Consider the following 14,845-nt stretch of genomic DNA (forward strand, 5'->3'; position numbering starts at 1 on the left):
TCCACAATATTGGGATCCTGGAATGAGCAAGCTGTATTGGCTTTAGGAGAGTTCTACTAATAGTATTCAGGGAGCTGGCTGAGAGGGTGGGAGATAAAATAGTCCATAAGTAATTGCAAATAGAAAAAAAATTATACATGACTACAGTGTAAGGGACTGAACCACCAGGTACTAAGCGCCTTTAACTCCAGGTGATTTTGATGGGAACTAAAAACACAAAGTACTTTGCAGCCAGTGTTCAGCAATTCACAGAGCTGAGCTCTTAATTAGTATATTAATTCACGGGAAGAAGACTTAGGTGAAATGCTGGCTCCCTGGAAGTCAATGGGAATTTTGCCAAAGCGTCAGGATTTCATTCCTAATATTTAGGGGGACTGAGAGAATGTGGATTAGCTTCATCATCCTTTGCTCTATCTGAGTCTTTTATTTCTCACCAGGCGTGGATTAAGGCAGAGTCCTTGGGAGCTGAGTGCAGCCGTGAATCAGCTGGAAACGTGGAGCCAAATTTATCCACTTTCTACCATGTTTGTAATTTCCTAATAATCAGTCAGAATGATTATTTGCTTTGTCCATTAATATTTCTCTGAGCATTTCAACCCAGAACCACTTTTAGCACTTCTGGGTAGGCCTGTGAAACAATGTTTGCACCCTGCCCAACTGTAAAGTATTCCTATCCGCCATGATCCCATCACTATGCAAATGGCGGCCTGAGGATTCTGAACAAGGGTAGCATGATGATTTTTTGGCATGCATCCAAAACTTGACTAATTCTGTATAAATGGAGAGTCTAGGAGAATAATTTGTTTCCATCCTGCCAGTCCCCCACAGGAGAAGTGGAGACCAGCTACTTGGAGTCTGTGCACTGTTGCCAACATTTTAAAATAAGTTTTGCAAGAAACAGTAGTCCCGGCTTTCTAGGTGCCACCATCTCTCAGCCATTGAGGGTTTTGTGTGCCTTCTGGTTAGTTTAAGGATGAATGTAGAACATGAAAATAATTATCACCACCCCATAGTGAGTTATGTAATTATGATTCCCATTTTACAGATGTGGAAACTGAGGCACAGAGCAGTAAGACCAATATTTTCAAACTTGTGACTATACATCTAGGCATCTAAAAACCATATTACACCACCTAAATAATGTGGCCTGAATTAACTTCCTAAAGTTACACATCCAAGTTTGAAAACGTTAGCTTCAGTGTCTTGACCAAGGCCGCTGAGGGTGTCACCATCAAGTTACTTGCTCTCAGTCCCTTTCTTAGTCCACTAAACCAAGCTGTTTCTACACTACTGAGCTGCTCCTGTTTGTGGCCACAAGTCACACACAAAGGAGCTGCTGAGCCTTAGCCAGCTGCCTGCGGCATAGGTGCCGACTTTTAGTTTTCCCTGGGGGTATTCCTCCCTACTCCTCCCTGAGGCCCTACCCCTTCCCCCAAGACCCCTCCCTCTCGCTTCCTCTTCCTGTCCCCACTCTGCTACCTTCCCCAAGGCCCCGGCCTCTCTCTGCCCTCCTCCCCCAAAGCCCTGCCCTCGCTCCACCCCCTCCCCAAGGTCTGCTCCCATCTGCTGCTCACTGCTCTCTGCCCTCCTCCAAGCCCCTCTCCGATCAGCTGTTTGGCAGTGGTGCAGAACAGCTGTGGCTGGTGGGTGCTGAGCACCCACTATTTTTTTTTTGGTGGGTGCTCCAGCCCCAGATCACCCACGGAGTTGGCACCTGTGTCCTGCAGGGGAAGACTTGTGGGGACCTTAGAGCTATCCATAGTAGCTTGAGTAGCACTACTACCTACCGCTGTGAACCCATCAAAGAACCTATAGCTGGCCCGCTTGGTAATAGTGACCATAATATAATTAAATTTAATATCCCTGTGGCAGGAAAGACACCACAGTGGCCCAACACTAGCATTTAATTTCAGAAAGGGGAAGTACACAAAAATGAGGAGGTTAGTAAAATAGAAATTAAAGGGTACAGAGCCAAAAGTGAAATCTCTGCAAGCTGCGTGGAAACTTTTTGAAGACACCATAATAGAGGCTCAACTTAAATGTATACTCCAAGAGAACAAAAAAAGAGCCACTGTGGCTAAACAATGAAGTAAAAGAAGCAGTGAGAGGCAAAAAGGCATCCTTTAAAAAGTGGAAGTTAAATTCTAGTTAGGAAAATAGAAAGGAGCATAAACACTAGCAAATGAAGTGTAAAAATACTATCAGGAAGGCCAAAAAAGAATTTGAGGAACAGTTAGCAGAAGACTCAAAAAGTAATAGCAATTTTTTTTTAAGTACATCAGAAGCAGGAAGCCTGTTAAACAACCAGTGGGACCACTAGACAATCGAGGTGCTAAAGGAGCACTGAAGGACAGTAAGGCCATTGCAGAGAAACTACATGAATTCTTTGCATCGGTCTTCACAGCTGAGGATGTGAGGGAGATTCCCAATCCTGAGCCATTCTTTTTAAGTGACAGATCTGAGGAACTGTCCCAGATTGAGGTATCATAACAGGAGGTTTTGGAAAAATTGATAAATTAAACAGCAATAAGTCACCAGGACCAGATGGTATCACCCAAGAGTTCTAAAGGAACTCAAATGTGAAATTGCAGAACTACTAACTGTAGTCTGTAACCTATCATTTAAATCAGCTTCTGTACCAGATGACTGGAGGATAGCTAATGTGACGTCAGTAATTAAAAAGGGCTCCAGAGGTGATCCCGGCAACTACAAGCCTGTAAGCCTGACTTCAGTACCAGGCAAACTGGTTGAAACTATAATAAAGAACAATATTGTCAGATGTATAGAGGAACATAATTTGTTGAGGAAGAGTCAACATGGTTTTAGTAAAGGGAAATAATGCCTTACAAATCTACTAGAATTCTTTAAGGGGGTCAACAAGCATGTGGACCAAGGGGATCCACTGGATATAGGGTACTTAGATTTTCAGAAAGCCTTTGACAAGGTCCCTCACCAAAGGCTCTTATGCAAAGTAAGCTGCCACAGGATAAGAGGGACAGTGCTCTCATCGGTTGGTAACTGGTTAAAAGATAGGAAACAAAAGGTAGGTATAAATGGTCAGTTTTCAGAATGGAGAGAGGTAAAGAGTGGTGTCCCCCAGGAGTCTATTCTGGGACCAGTCCTATTCAACACATTCATAAATGATCAGGAAAATGGGGTAAATAGAGAGGTGGCAAAATTTGCAGATGATACAAAATTACTAAAGATAGTTAAGACCCAGGTAGACTGCAAAGAGCTACAAAAGGATCTCTCAAAACTGGGTGACTGGGCAACAAAATGGCAGATGAAATTTAATGTTGATAAATGCAAAGTAATTCACATTGGAAAGCATCATCCCAACTATACATATAAAATGATGGGGTCTAAATTAGCTGTTACCACTCAAGAAAGAGATCTTGGAGTCATTGTGGATAGTTCTCTGAAAACATCCACTCAATGTGCTGCGGCAGTCAAAAAAGCAAAAAGAATGCTGGGAATAATTAAGAAAAGGATAGAAATAGGACAGAAAATATCATGTTGCCACTGTATAAATCCATGATACGCCCACATCTTGAATACTGTGTGCAGATGTGGTCACCCCATCTCAAAAAAGATATATTGGAATTGGAAAAGGTTCAGAAAAGGGCAACAAAGATTATTAGGGGTATGGAATGGTTTCAGTATGAAGAGAGATTAATAAGACTGGGATTTTTTAGCTTGGAAAAGAAACGGCTAAGGGGAGATATGATTGAGGTCTCTAAAATCATGAGTGGTGTAGAGAAAGTAGATAAGGAAGTGTTGTTTACTACTTCACATAACACAAGAACTAGGGGTCACAAAATGAAATTAATAGGCAGCAGGTTTAAAACAAATAAAAGGAAGTATTTCTTCACACAACACACAGTCAACCTGTAGAACTCCTTGCCAGAGGATGTTGTGAAGGCCGAGACCATAACAGGGTTCAAAAAAGAACTAGATAAATTAATGGAGGATAGGTCCATCAATGGCTATTAGCCGGGGGGGTAGAAATGGTGTCACTACTCTCTTTTTGCCAGAAGCTGAGAATGAGCGACAGGGGATGGATCACTTTATGATTACCCGTTCTGTTCATTCCCTCTGGGGCACCTGGCACTGGTCACTGTCAGTAGACAGGATACTGGGCTAGATGAACCTTTGGTCTGACCCAGTAGCGCCATTCTTATGTTCTTGTGTTTTTTCTGAACTCCAAAGAGACAGTCCCACAGCTGAATGTGTGATCTTTAGGAATACTCAGGGACAAACTTTCAACACTGGCAATCACATTACATTTTAAGCCACATTTACATTTGGAAAGAAGAGGGCTAAAAGCTTCTTTTTTTCAAATGAAGTTGTGATTCTCCTTTACATTTCCAGATCCCAATATAAAAGAAGTATGTAGCTGCAAGGTTCAGAATCCAGTTGAAGGCAGTTCTGGAGGAGGAGAGCAATATTTTTTTTTTTTTACTTAATTCATCTGTGCTTCTAATAGAGACTGTTCTGGAAAAGGATATTAGAAAAGCTGACTACTATGCTCTCGGGAAAATATCATCATTATAATTAAATCATCAGGAAACTGGGCTGAATTAAATTATTTGGAGTAAAGATTACCCTATCTAAATCAGTCATCAGATGAAACTGATAAACAGTCCTAAAGCATGTCTGACAGATTCAGGGATCCCAGCATCTGTCAAATCAGCAAAAGGAGGAAGATACACTCTGTTGGCTTGAAAGCAAAATACATCCCTTTGATCAGAAAGGCTGAAAATGAGCTATAGAGAGTTCCCTTCCCAGAGTTTTTTTATTTTCTTCCAGCTTTCAAGGGCTATTTTAGAGGAAAGTCTGATAGTGAGGGGTCTAAGCCACCCTTGAAAAGTGATATGAATGGAGTCTTTGCATGTCCATAACTGATATTTTAGAGGAAAATGATATGTGCTTTTTAAAGTAATTTTTTCAAATAGTTTAACTACTTATATATTTAATTTTCTCTTGGATATCATGCCTTTTATTCATCAGGAAATTAAGGCACATTATTCCCTGGTAATGGAATCTAAAGAGCTGGAGGGAAAAATCTTCTTTTTCTAGAATGCCATTTATTTTTGGATTTGCTTATTTAAGAAAAATTTGGGGTGGCAGAATCCATCCCTACTCATGTTGAGAAGTGCCTTACTCTGTGAATCATCCCACTCAGGAAAATGGGACTTCTCACAAAGTAAGGTGCTACTCAGTATGAACATAGGTGGCACTCCAGCCCTTAGAGAGATTTCCCTCAAAATCTGTCTGGCACATCTCCTTTGCTCAAGAAAAGGAGGTATCACTCAGTAACAACAAACTAGGGCATTACATAGTCTGGAGAACCCAGGCCACAAATCCTTCAGGGGACTCAGATATTCTCCTATAATAGCTCTGCACTGTCTTGCTTAATTAAACCCAGGGAGAATAACCAGGATAGATTAATGGCTGATCTAGTCAGCTAAATCTGGAAATTGTCAGAGCCAGAAGTGCAGCGTGACTCAGCACTATTCCCAGGACAGAGTCTATTTATCATCTTTCTCACTTCCAATTGCACACACTTAAATTCTCATGCTTGTCCCTGCAATGATAATTTTGTCCCTCTTTCATTTGATTGACAACAAATTTCTCTCTCTCTCTCCTCCTTCTCCCTGTATTTCTTAAGGAGCACTGATCAACATGATACCCTTTTATTTATTTCCTCCTTTGCTTGCCAGCACCACAATTGACGTCAACATAGCTCCAGGACTAGGATTTGTTAATTGACTTATGCTTCATCTAGAGCAGCAAATCCCAAATCATACCTATATAAAGGAATGTCTACTGTGGTTTTTGAAAAATGCTTCAGTGGCAAAATATGATTTTTTTAAAAAATATCCAAGGTGGGTTGTAATTAAGAACATAAGAATGGCTATGCTGGGTCAGAGCAATGGTCCATCTACACAGTATGCTGTTGTCAGACAGCGGCCAATGTCAGATGCTTCAGAGGGAATGAACAGAATAGGGCAATTTCAAGAGACCCATCCCCTGTCATCCATTCCCAGCTTCTGGCAGTCAGAGGTTTAGGGACACAAAGAGCATGGGGTTGCATCCCTGACCATCTTGGCTAGTAGCTATTGATGGACCTGTCCTCCATGAACTTATCTAATTCTTTTTTGAACCCAGTTATACTTTTCACCTTCACAATATGTCCTGGAAATAAGTTCCATAGGCTGACTGTGCATTGTCTGAAGAAATATTTTCTTATGTTTATTTTAAACCTGCTGCCTATTAATTTCATTGAGTGACCTTGTATTATGTAAAGGGGTAAATAACACTTCCCTATTCACTTTCTCCATCCCATTCATGACTTTACAGACCTCTATCATAACCCCCTCTTAGTTGTCTCTTTTCTAAACTGAGCAGTCCCTGTCTTTTTAATCTCTCCTTGTATGAAAGCTGTTCCATACCCTTAATCATTTTTGTTGCCATTCTCAACCTTTTCTAATTCTAATATAGCTTTTTTGAGATAGGGTAATCAGAACTACACACAGTATTCAAGGTGTGAGTGAACCATGGCTTTATATAGTGGCATTATGATATTTTCTGTCTTATAATCTATAACTTTCCTATAGTTCCTAACATTTCAGTACCCTGTTTGACTGTCACTGCACACTGAGCAGATGTTTTCAGAGAACTATGACTCCACAATTTTTCTTGAGTGGTAACAGCTAGTTTAGACCCTATTGCTTTATATGTATTGTTGGGATTATGTTTTTCTAATGGACATTACTTTGGCCTTATCAACATTGTATTTCACCAACCACGCTGTTGTCCAGCCACCCAGTTTTGTGACATTCCTTTGCAACTCTTTGCAGCCAGCATTGGATTTAAATGGAGTAATTTTGCATAATCTGCAAACTTTGCAATATCACTGTTTACCCCTTTTTCCAGATCATTGATGAATATGTTGAACAGTACTGGGCCAAGTATAAACCTCTGGGGACACCACTATTTACCTCTCTCCAGTCTGAAAACTGACCATTTAGTCCTACCCTTTGTTTTCTGTCTTCTAATCAGTTACTGATCCAGGGGATGACCTTACCTCTTATCCCATGGCTGCTCAATAGTCTTTGTTGAGGGACCTTGTCAAAGGTTTTCTGAAAGTCGAGTACACATTATCAACTGCGTCACCCTTTAGCTTTTTTTAAAAAAATCAGCATTACGTTAGCTGTCCTGCAGTCATTTTGCAGAGAGGCTGATTTAAGTGATAGGTTACATACCAGTTACTAGTTCTGCAGGTTCGTGTTTGAGTTTCTTCAGAACTCTTGGGTGAATTCCATCTGGTCCTGGTGACTTATTATTGTTTAATTTATAAATTTGTTCCAAAACCTCCCCTAATGACACCTCAATCTGAGACAGTTTCTCAGATTTGTCACCCAAAAAGAATGGCTTTTCATGAGAAATTCCCTCACATCCTCTGCAGCGAAGACCCATGCAAGTAATTAATTTAGCTTCTCCTCGATGGCCTTGTCTTCCTTTAGCATCTCAATCATCCAGTGGCCCTATGGATTGTTTGGCAGGCTTCCTACTTCTGATGTATTTTTAAAAAATTGCTGTTAGTTTTTATGTGTTTTGCTAGTTGCTCATCAAAATCTTTTTTTGGCTTGCCTAATTATACTTTTACACTTGACTTGCCAGAGTTTATGCTCCTTTCTGTTTTCCTCAGTAGGATTTGACTTCCAATTTTTAAAGGAGGTTTCTGTCTTCCACCACCTCTTTTACTCTGCTGTTTAGCTATGGTGATGTAATTTTTTTTTGCTATCCTGAGGCACAGGATATCATCTTAAGACACAGTGCACAGAGTAGCAGACTGGCCTGCTGGAAATTAGGGTTCTATCCCTGATTCAGCCACTGACTCCATGTGTAGCCTTGGTCAATCACATAACCTCATTGTGCCTCAGTTTGCCTGTTTGTAGAATGGGGATAATGCTACTTACCTGCCTTTGTAAATTGTTGAAATCTACAGATGATTAGTGCTAAGTATGCTCTTGTTTATTTTGAATCAGGCCAGTGGAAGGGCCCAGTCTATGGAACTCCCTTCATGAGTACATCTGCCAGAGTCTGTTTGCGGCTCTTTTCAGAGCTCATTTTAAATCTTTCCTGTCTCGGCCGGTTCATCTGGCCATATAATAATTTCTCTTTTTTCCATGTAGTCTTTGGCACTGATGAAGGAGGACAGACCCGCTAAGTGCCAAGGAGCTGCAATTTCCCTCAGTACCTCCATCCTCCCTGTCATAAATATAAAGGGAAGGGTAAACCCCTTTGAAATCCCTCCTGGCCAGGGGAAAGCTCCTCTCACCTGTAAAGGGTTAAGAAGCTAAAGGTAACCTCGCTGGCACCTGACTAAAATGACCAATGAGGAGACAAGATACTTTCAAAAGCTGGGAGGAGGGAGAGAAACAAAGGGTCTGTGTCTGTCTATATGCTGCTCTTGCCAGGGACAGAACAGGAATGGAGTCTTAGAACTTTTAGTAAGTAATCTAGCTAGGTATGTGTTAGATTATGATTTCTTTAAATGGCTGAGAAAAGAATTGTGCTGAATAGAATAACTATTTCTGTCTGTGTATCTTTTTTGTAACTTAAGGTTTTGCCTAGAGGGGTTCTCTATGTTTTTGAATCTAATTACCCTGTAAGATATCTACCATCCTGATTTTACAGGGGGGATTTCTTTATTTCTATTTACTTCTATTTTTTATTAAAAGTCTTCTTGTAAAAAACTGAATGCTTTTTCATTGTTCTCAGATCCAAGGGTTTGGGTCTGTGGTCACCTATGCAAATTGGTGAGGCTTTTTATCCAACATTTCCCAGGAAAGGGGGGGTGCAAGCGTTGGGAGGATTGTTCATTGTTCTTAAGATCCAAGGGTCTGGGTCTGTAGTCACCTAGGCAAATTGGTGAGGCTTTTTACCAAACCTTGTCCAGGAAGTGGGGTGCAAGGTTTTGGGAAGTATTTTCGGGGGAAGGACGTGTCCAAACAGCTCTTCCCCAGTAACCAGTATTAGTTTGGTGGTGGTAGCGGCCAGTCCAAGGACAACGGGTGTAATATTTTGTACCTTGGGGAAGTTTTGACCTAAGCTGGTAAAGATAAGCTTAGGAGGTTTTTCATGCAGGTCCCCACATCTGTACCCTAGAGTTCAGAGTGGGGGAGGAACCTTGACACTCCCATACATTAAAATCTAATACAAAACCATAATACTGAGGGAAATGTGTGCTGTGGCTGCTGGTGTCTGGTGAGCAGCACGGCCTAAGGGAAAGGGGCATCCTAGACACCGTATAAGAAAACTCACATGGGAACGGGCACCTATGCTCCATTTACTTTACTCTCTACTGCAGCCTCTTCTTCCTCCCTTGCCATCTGTGTGGTAGCTCCCCAGATCTCCTTTACTGGCCCATGCAGATGTTACTCCTTCAGTGACCTCCCTCCTTCTTGTTGATGGGTGTATTCCCGCCCTGGCACTCCATTTTGAGCAGCCATATCTTCCTCCTTCATCTCCAGTCTGTAGGTGCTTCCACCCCCCGTCCCCTGTTGACCGAAACAGGAGCTAAAATGAAAAGGACGCCCAGATCTCGGTCTCTGATTCGTCTCCTACCCGTATCTATCACTGAGGGCTTATATATTTCCCACATAAACATGAACAAGATAAAGGCACAACTGGATTTATTGCAAGGACTCCCAAAATTTAGAAGTATAACAATTAGGCATATAACAAAACAAGGCAGGCTGTAACAAACAAGGGGCTATGAATACAAACAGATGATGACTACAATACCATTTCTAGCAGCTTGATTTATTGATGTCTTTCCCTTCTTAGGTTGACACCACACACCAGGACTGCTGGATCCCTTAGGTGGAAGCAGGAATTCCGGAACAGAATCAGATGAGCGCTTCTTCAGGTAAATTGTTAAATTAAATCCCTCCCATTCTCTATTTTGCGTCATCGTGCGTGTAGTAAGCGGATCCTCTAAAAGATGGATCGGATGCATATGAGTACGTGTATTCCCTATTTCAAGTAACCCTTATGGGGTGAATGGCTTACCCTGAATTACCGAGTTTGTCTTCACCAGACTCTGTTACTCAGATGGACAGCCCCAACCTGATCTGAACACTGCCTTATATAGACCTTTGGTCACTAGGCAGATTAGGTGACTGACAGCTACTGTCATTTCCCACCAAAACAAAAATGGCACCAAACCACAACTAGGAGGCGACAAGAAGGGCTTACAAGATGGATGCCTAGTTGTCCTTTAGAATTCAAGATGGCCTTATGATTTTAATCTCTACACCCCACCCATGAGGTTTCCTTTCACCCACTGCACCTTCTCTATCTCCACCTTCCCTTCTCCACTCCCAAGCACTGGTGCCTTCCCTTCTGCCATTCTCATTTGTGCAGGCCAAAAAAACAGGCAGGAGGAATTTGCGGCCTGTGACAATCAGGGTCCAAGCACCCCAGGGGGAGAATAGAGGGTCTGAACCCCAACGAATAGGCAATTGAATCAAATTATATACACTATTACTGTATTATAAAAGTATCAAGTAAGGCCTTTTATGAAAGCCAATGACACACTGGTAATTAATATCATTGTGAAATGTATGTATTAAGACTATATGAGGAGTTATGGGTACTTACTGATAGTATGCTTTAAAGTCTGTGACCAAACAAAGGGAGAAATAGGTTTTCTCCCAGACATGATGGACAGCTATCTATCTGTCTCCAACATAAATTAAGCATGATGGAATCTAAACAATGGAAGCTCCATTTACATAAGAGTTGACCGGGAGAAGGGAAGAACAGGAAGAGTCTGAACAGCCAGGCTTCATCCTGACTCTTGCGGCAATGGACTAGGGCTAATATAAGGGGAGCACAGAGACATTTCAGTGATCCTTCACCTGAGGAGACAAAGAAACCAAGTACTTTAAGCTCTGTATTGGATCCTGGCTATGGCCTGGCCAACCAAGCTGGAAGAGTGACTGTGGTGAAAAATATGCAGTGTTGGTGTAGCTATGTCAGTGCCAGGATATTAGAGAGACAAGGTAGATGAGGTAAACATCTTTTATTGGACCAACTTCTGTTGGTTAGAGAGTCAAGCTTTCAAGCCACATAAAGCTCTGCTTCACGTGAAGTGGTGAGGCGTCTATTTTGAACAAAAGGCTCTAGGTTGTTGCTGTACCCCTCTCAGGAGTCTGATTTATCTTGCATACCCTCAAGTTTCACTTAAAAACTACTTGTTTACAAAATCAGACAAAAATACAAAAGCGTCACAGCACACTATTACTGAACAATTGCTTACTTTCTCATGTTTACCATATAATTATAAAATAAATAAAGCACTGCAGCAGAGATGGTTTATGGTAGACTCAGGACTGGAGGGCTGTTGGTGTCACCCTGCCTGGAGTAACCAGGTTGGAAGCCAGGGGAGGTCACTATGCTATAGGCAGGCTGCTGCTGTCAGGGCTCTGAGACAAAACTGCACAGCGCAGAAACACCCAGGGTTACAAGGCAGGTGGGACACAACCCCTCAATGGCCTCAGTGAACTCCTAAAGCATCATAGGGCCAGAACCACCAAAATATTTCAGGGGTGGGTGATGTCTTAAACTTCTGTCCCACTCCTAGAAATAGCTCACTTTCACCATGCATAAGAAAGGTCATTCAAGCAGCTTTGCAAAACGTTGGGCCAGGCTTATGGACTCTGAAATATATTAATTATATATATATAAATACATAAACAAATAATTGGACCAAACCCAGAAGTTTTGCCTCAATTGAGAATAAGTGAAGATGGAGTAAGGGCTTCATGATTAGATCCATTTAGAATTAATATTTATACATTTCCTACAAGAAATGAACAGGTCAGCTTTGGGGCTTAAACTACTTGCTAGAGCCTCTTTAAAATCATTATTCTTTGCATTTAATATTAATCCCAGATTATAGAATGACAAAATCCATCTTTCTAACAGTATGCTCAAAATCATGAGCTGTGGTGGAAATAGTTCATGTAATATCATGGTCTAGAACTATGTCATAATAGAAAATAGTTGTAAGCCACATCGCCAAATAAGCCCTTCACAATAATGTTTCTGGTCATTGAGAAATAATTTTTTAAAATATCATAAAACATCATATCATTGCACTTTTCAGTGTTTTGTATACTATACAAGATTTGTAATGATGTTCTGCCCATTATCTCTATTCATACAGAAGCTTGATTTACCCTTTGAATGTCGCACTGAATGCGGGAGCCACAAGATTTATTGCAATGTCCCTCACAAGTACCAAACTTCAGAGGAGCATGAAGTATGATACACACCAGAGCTGTAGGATGGGTGGTCACTGTTTTCACATCTCATGGAGTGCTTAAATCCATTCCCCCCCAAAATACTAATGCTGTTCCTGTTCCAAACCCTAGTCAGCTTAAGCACAGACTGAAACTTAAAATATTCATTGCATGCACCTTGAATCAGTTTCCAGCTCTGTCTGTTGATTCACCATTAGCTTCCAAAGCATTATCACAAGTACATGTCTATCTGATTTGTACTGAAAATCAGAACACAGCTTTGAAGTCCAAGAGAAGTCAAGGTGTCAACCCTTCAGCATTTGTCCTTTAAATAAGATAACACAGTGGATTAAAATCTGTCTCAGTAATACCCAGGCAAGTTGCAACCCCCAATTTCAATTGCAAAACTTGACCCTGTCTCTACTCTGCTTCTGGCCCCTCCCACTGCCTGAGATTTCACTTTCCGAGATTTCACTTCCTCTTGGGCCTGCAGGATGGCATATTCTGACAGTGACTCAGTATAGGTTAGAGGTAAGGGGGGCTATAAGGAAGTGCTGCTCTTGCTGAATTCATTTCTGAGGAACAATCCTTCTGAACTCCATGCTGTTTCACCATTCCCTCCACTTCTTGATGGCTGCTTGGACCTTGATCATTAAACCTGTATTTGTCTAAGGAAATTCCTTGCAATAATGCTATCATGTAGTGACCTGTTACTTATGTATCTCTTTGGCTGTGTAAGTACAATGACAAGCATGTGCAGCATACAGGCAGCAGAGTTTTTTCAGGCATCTATATTTTAGATTTAAAAAAAAGTAGTAGGGGAAACTGAAATACAAGATCAGTTTTCATAATCCATCCAGTAGTAAGCAGAAGTATATACAAATGCAGAGGCCCAGGCATTAAAGTTTCTTGGCATAGGCCTAATTGAGTTGACACAAAACAGTGAACTACTGTAGATAAGCTTGTGTTCAATGACAACTATTGTATTTTTCTTTTGTAGTTATCAAATTGTCTATCTACACATCTATCACTTCTACAGATATGTATTTTTTAAAGCTGCCTTTGACTGTATTATGTAGAGTTGTTGTGATCCCAGGGTATTAGAGACAAGGTGGGAGAGATAATATCTTTTATTGGACCAACTTCTGTTGGTGAGAGAGACAAACTTTCGAGTTTACACAGAGCTCTTTTTCCAGGTCTGTATCAGTCAGAAGTATCTTCAGCTACTATTTATCATGCGCCATAAATCTAGAGCTCCTCTGCCACCTAGTGCTTTAAATAAGTGCATTTTGTTTCAATTACCATCAGCTCTTGCCATACAATATACATAAGGATCTTGCAGGAGCCCTCTCTGCATATTGTAATTCACCTCTGCCAAACATGAGCTACTGCGGTGACTCAAAAATACACCTGAATTATTAGAAGCACCAAACGACAAGCATTTTAGATCCCCCCCCCCCACAATAAAATACTTCCAAACCACTACAGAACTTTGCACAAATACAACTTCTAGATAGTGATGTATTATCTATATGAGATTTTCGAACTTTGTCACAGCTCCCATTTCTGTTCAGAAGGTTATTGCAACACCTCTCTGTCCATTACATTGCATCACTCAAAAATATAGCAAGGTGTAACTCTAGGCTCTGTACATGAGTGGCCTAAAAATCCTACTGACAGGCAAAACAAACTCACTCTTCTGATCCCTCCCCCAAATTAATCTGTACCTCCCCTCAAAGGGGGGAAAAAAAAGATTTAATCACTTTCTCCACCCTATCCCCTTCCTCTCCCCCCCCCCCCCCCCATTTCCATGTTATCGTCCCTTCCATCTTTGGCACGAAAAAAAAAAATCTTCCATTCTGTGTTGCACTCTCGTAATTCCACAGTTCTTTGGCTTCATCTGTGGCTAGAGAGTCAAAGATCTGGTGGGATTTGGAGTGGTTTTAGGCTGGACACAAAAGAAAGGATTCAAGTAATTTCTGGCCTGAATAGGGCCATGCTAAGTGACTGCTGGCTCACCTCCATCATTACTCATTCCTTCTCTGGCCTGAGGGTTGCAAGTCAGTCTGGATGATCTGACTTGAGGATATCCCATCCTTACACCTGTCCTCATCCCAGTCCATTGGGTTTAGAGGTCATCAGCTAGGGTAGAAGCCCATTCATGGCCCAAAAAACATAAGTTAACATAAAGTTAACGCATTCTCCTTGCAGAGAGTAACAGCCTGAGACATGCATCATATGCACTGCAAAGTACTCTCTTCTCCCACCCCAAAAAAGTTCAGCATGGAGAATGCAGATTGGCCCTCAAAACAGTTGGAACCTGGTTAACTGGGACAACTATAGATCAATCAGCTGTGGCTTTCCTGATCAATTCTTATGGCTGTGGCCTACCATTTGCTAATGTCCTTACAAAATATGTTTCCAGTGAGTATACTTAATATTAATGTTTGTGCTTTCATCCAAGGATTCTAAAGTACTTTACAATGACTAACAGCCACATAATATTCCTCCAAGATAAGTTTCTG

The sequence above is a fragment of the Lepidochelys kempii genome, chromosome 2, assembly GCF_965140265.1.
Source record: "Lepidochelys kempii isolate rLepKem1 chromosome 2, rLepKem1.hap2, whole genome shotgun sequence".
NCBI lineage: Eukaryota > Metazoa > Chordata > Testudines > Cheloniidae > Lepidochelys > Lepidochelys kempii.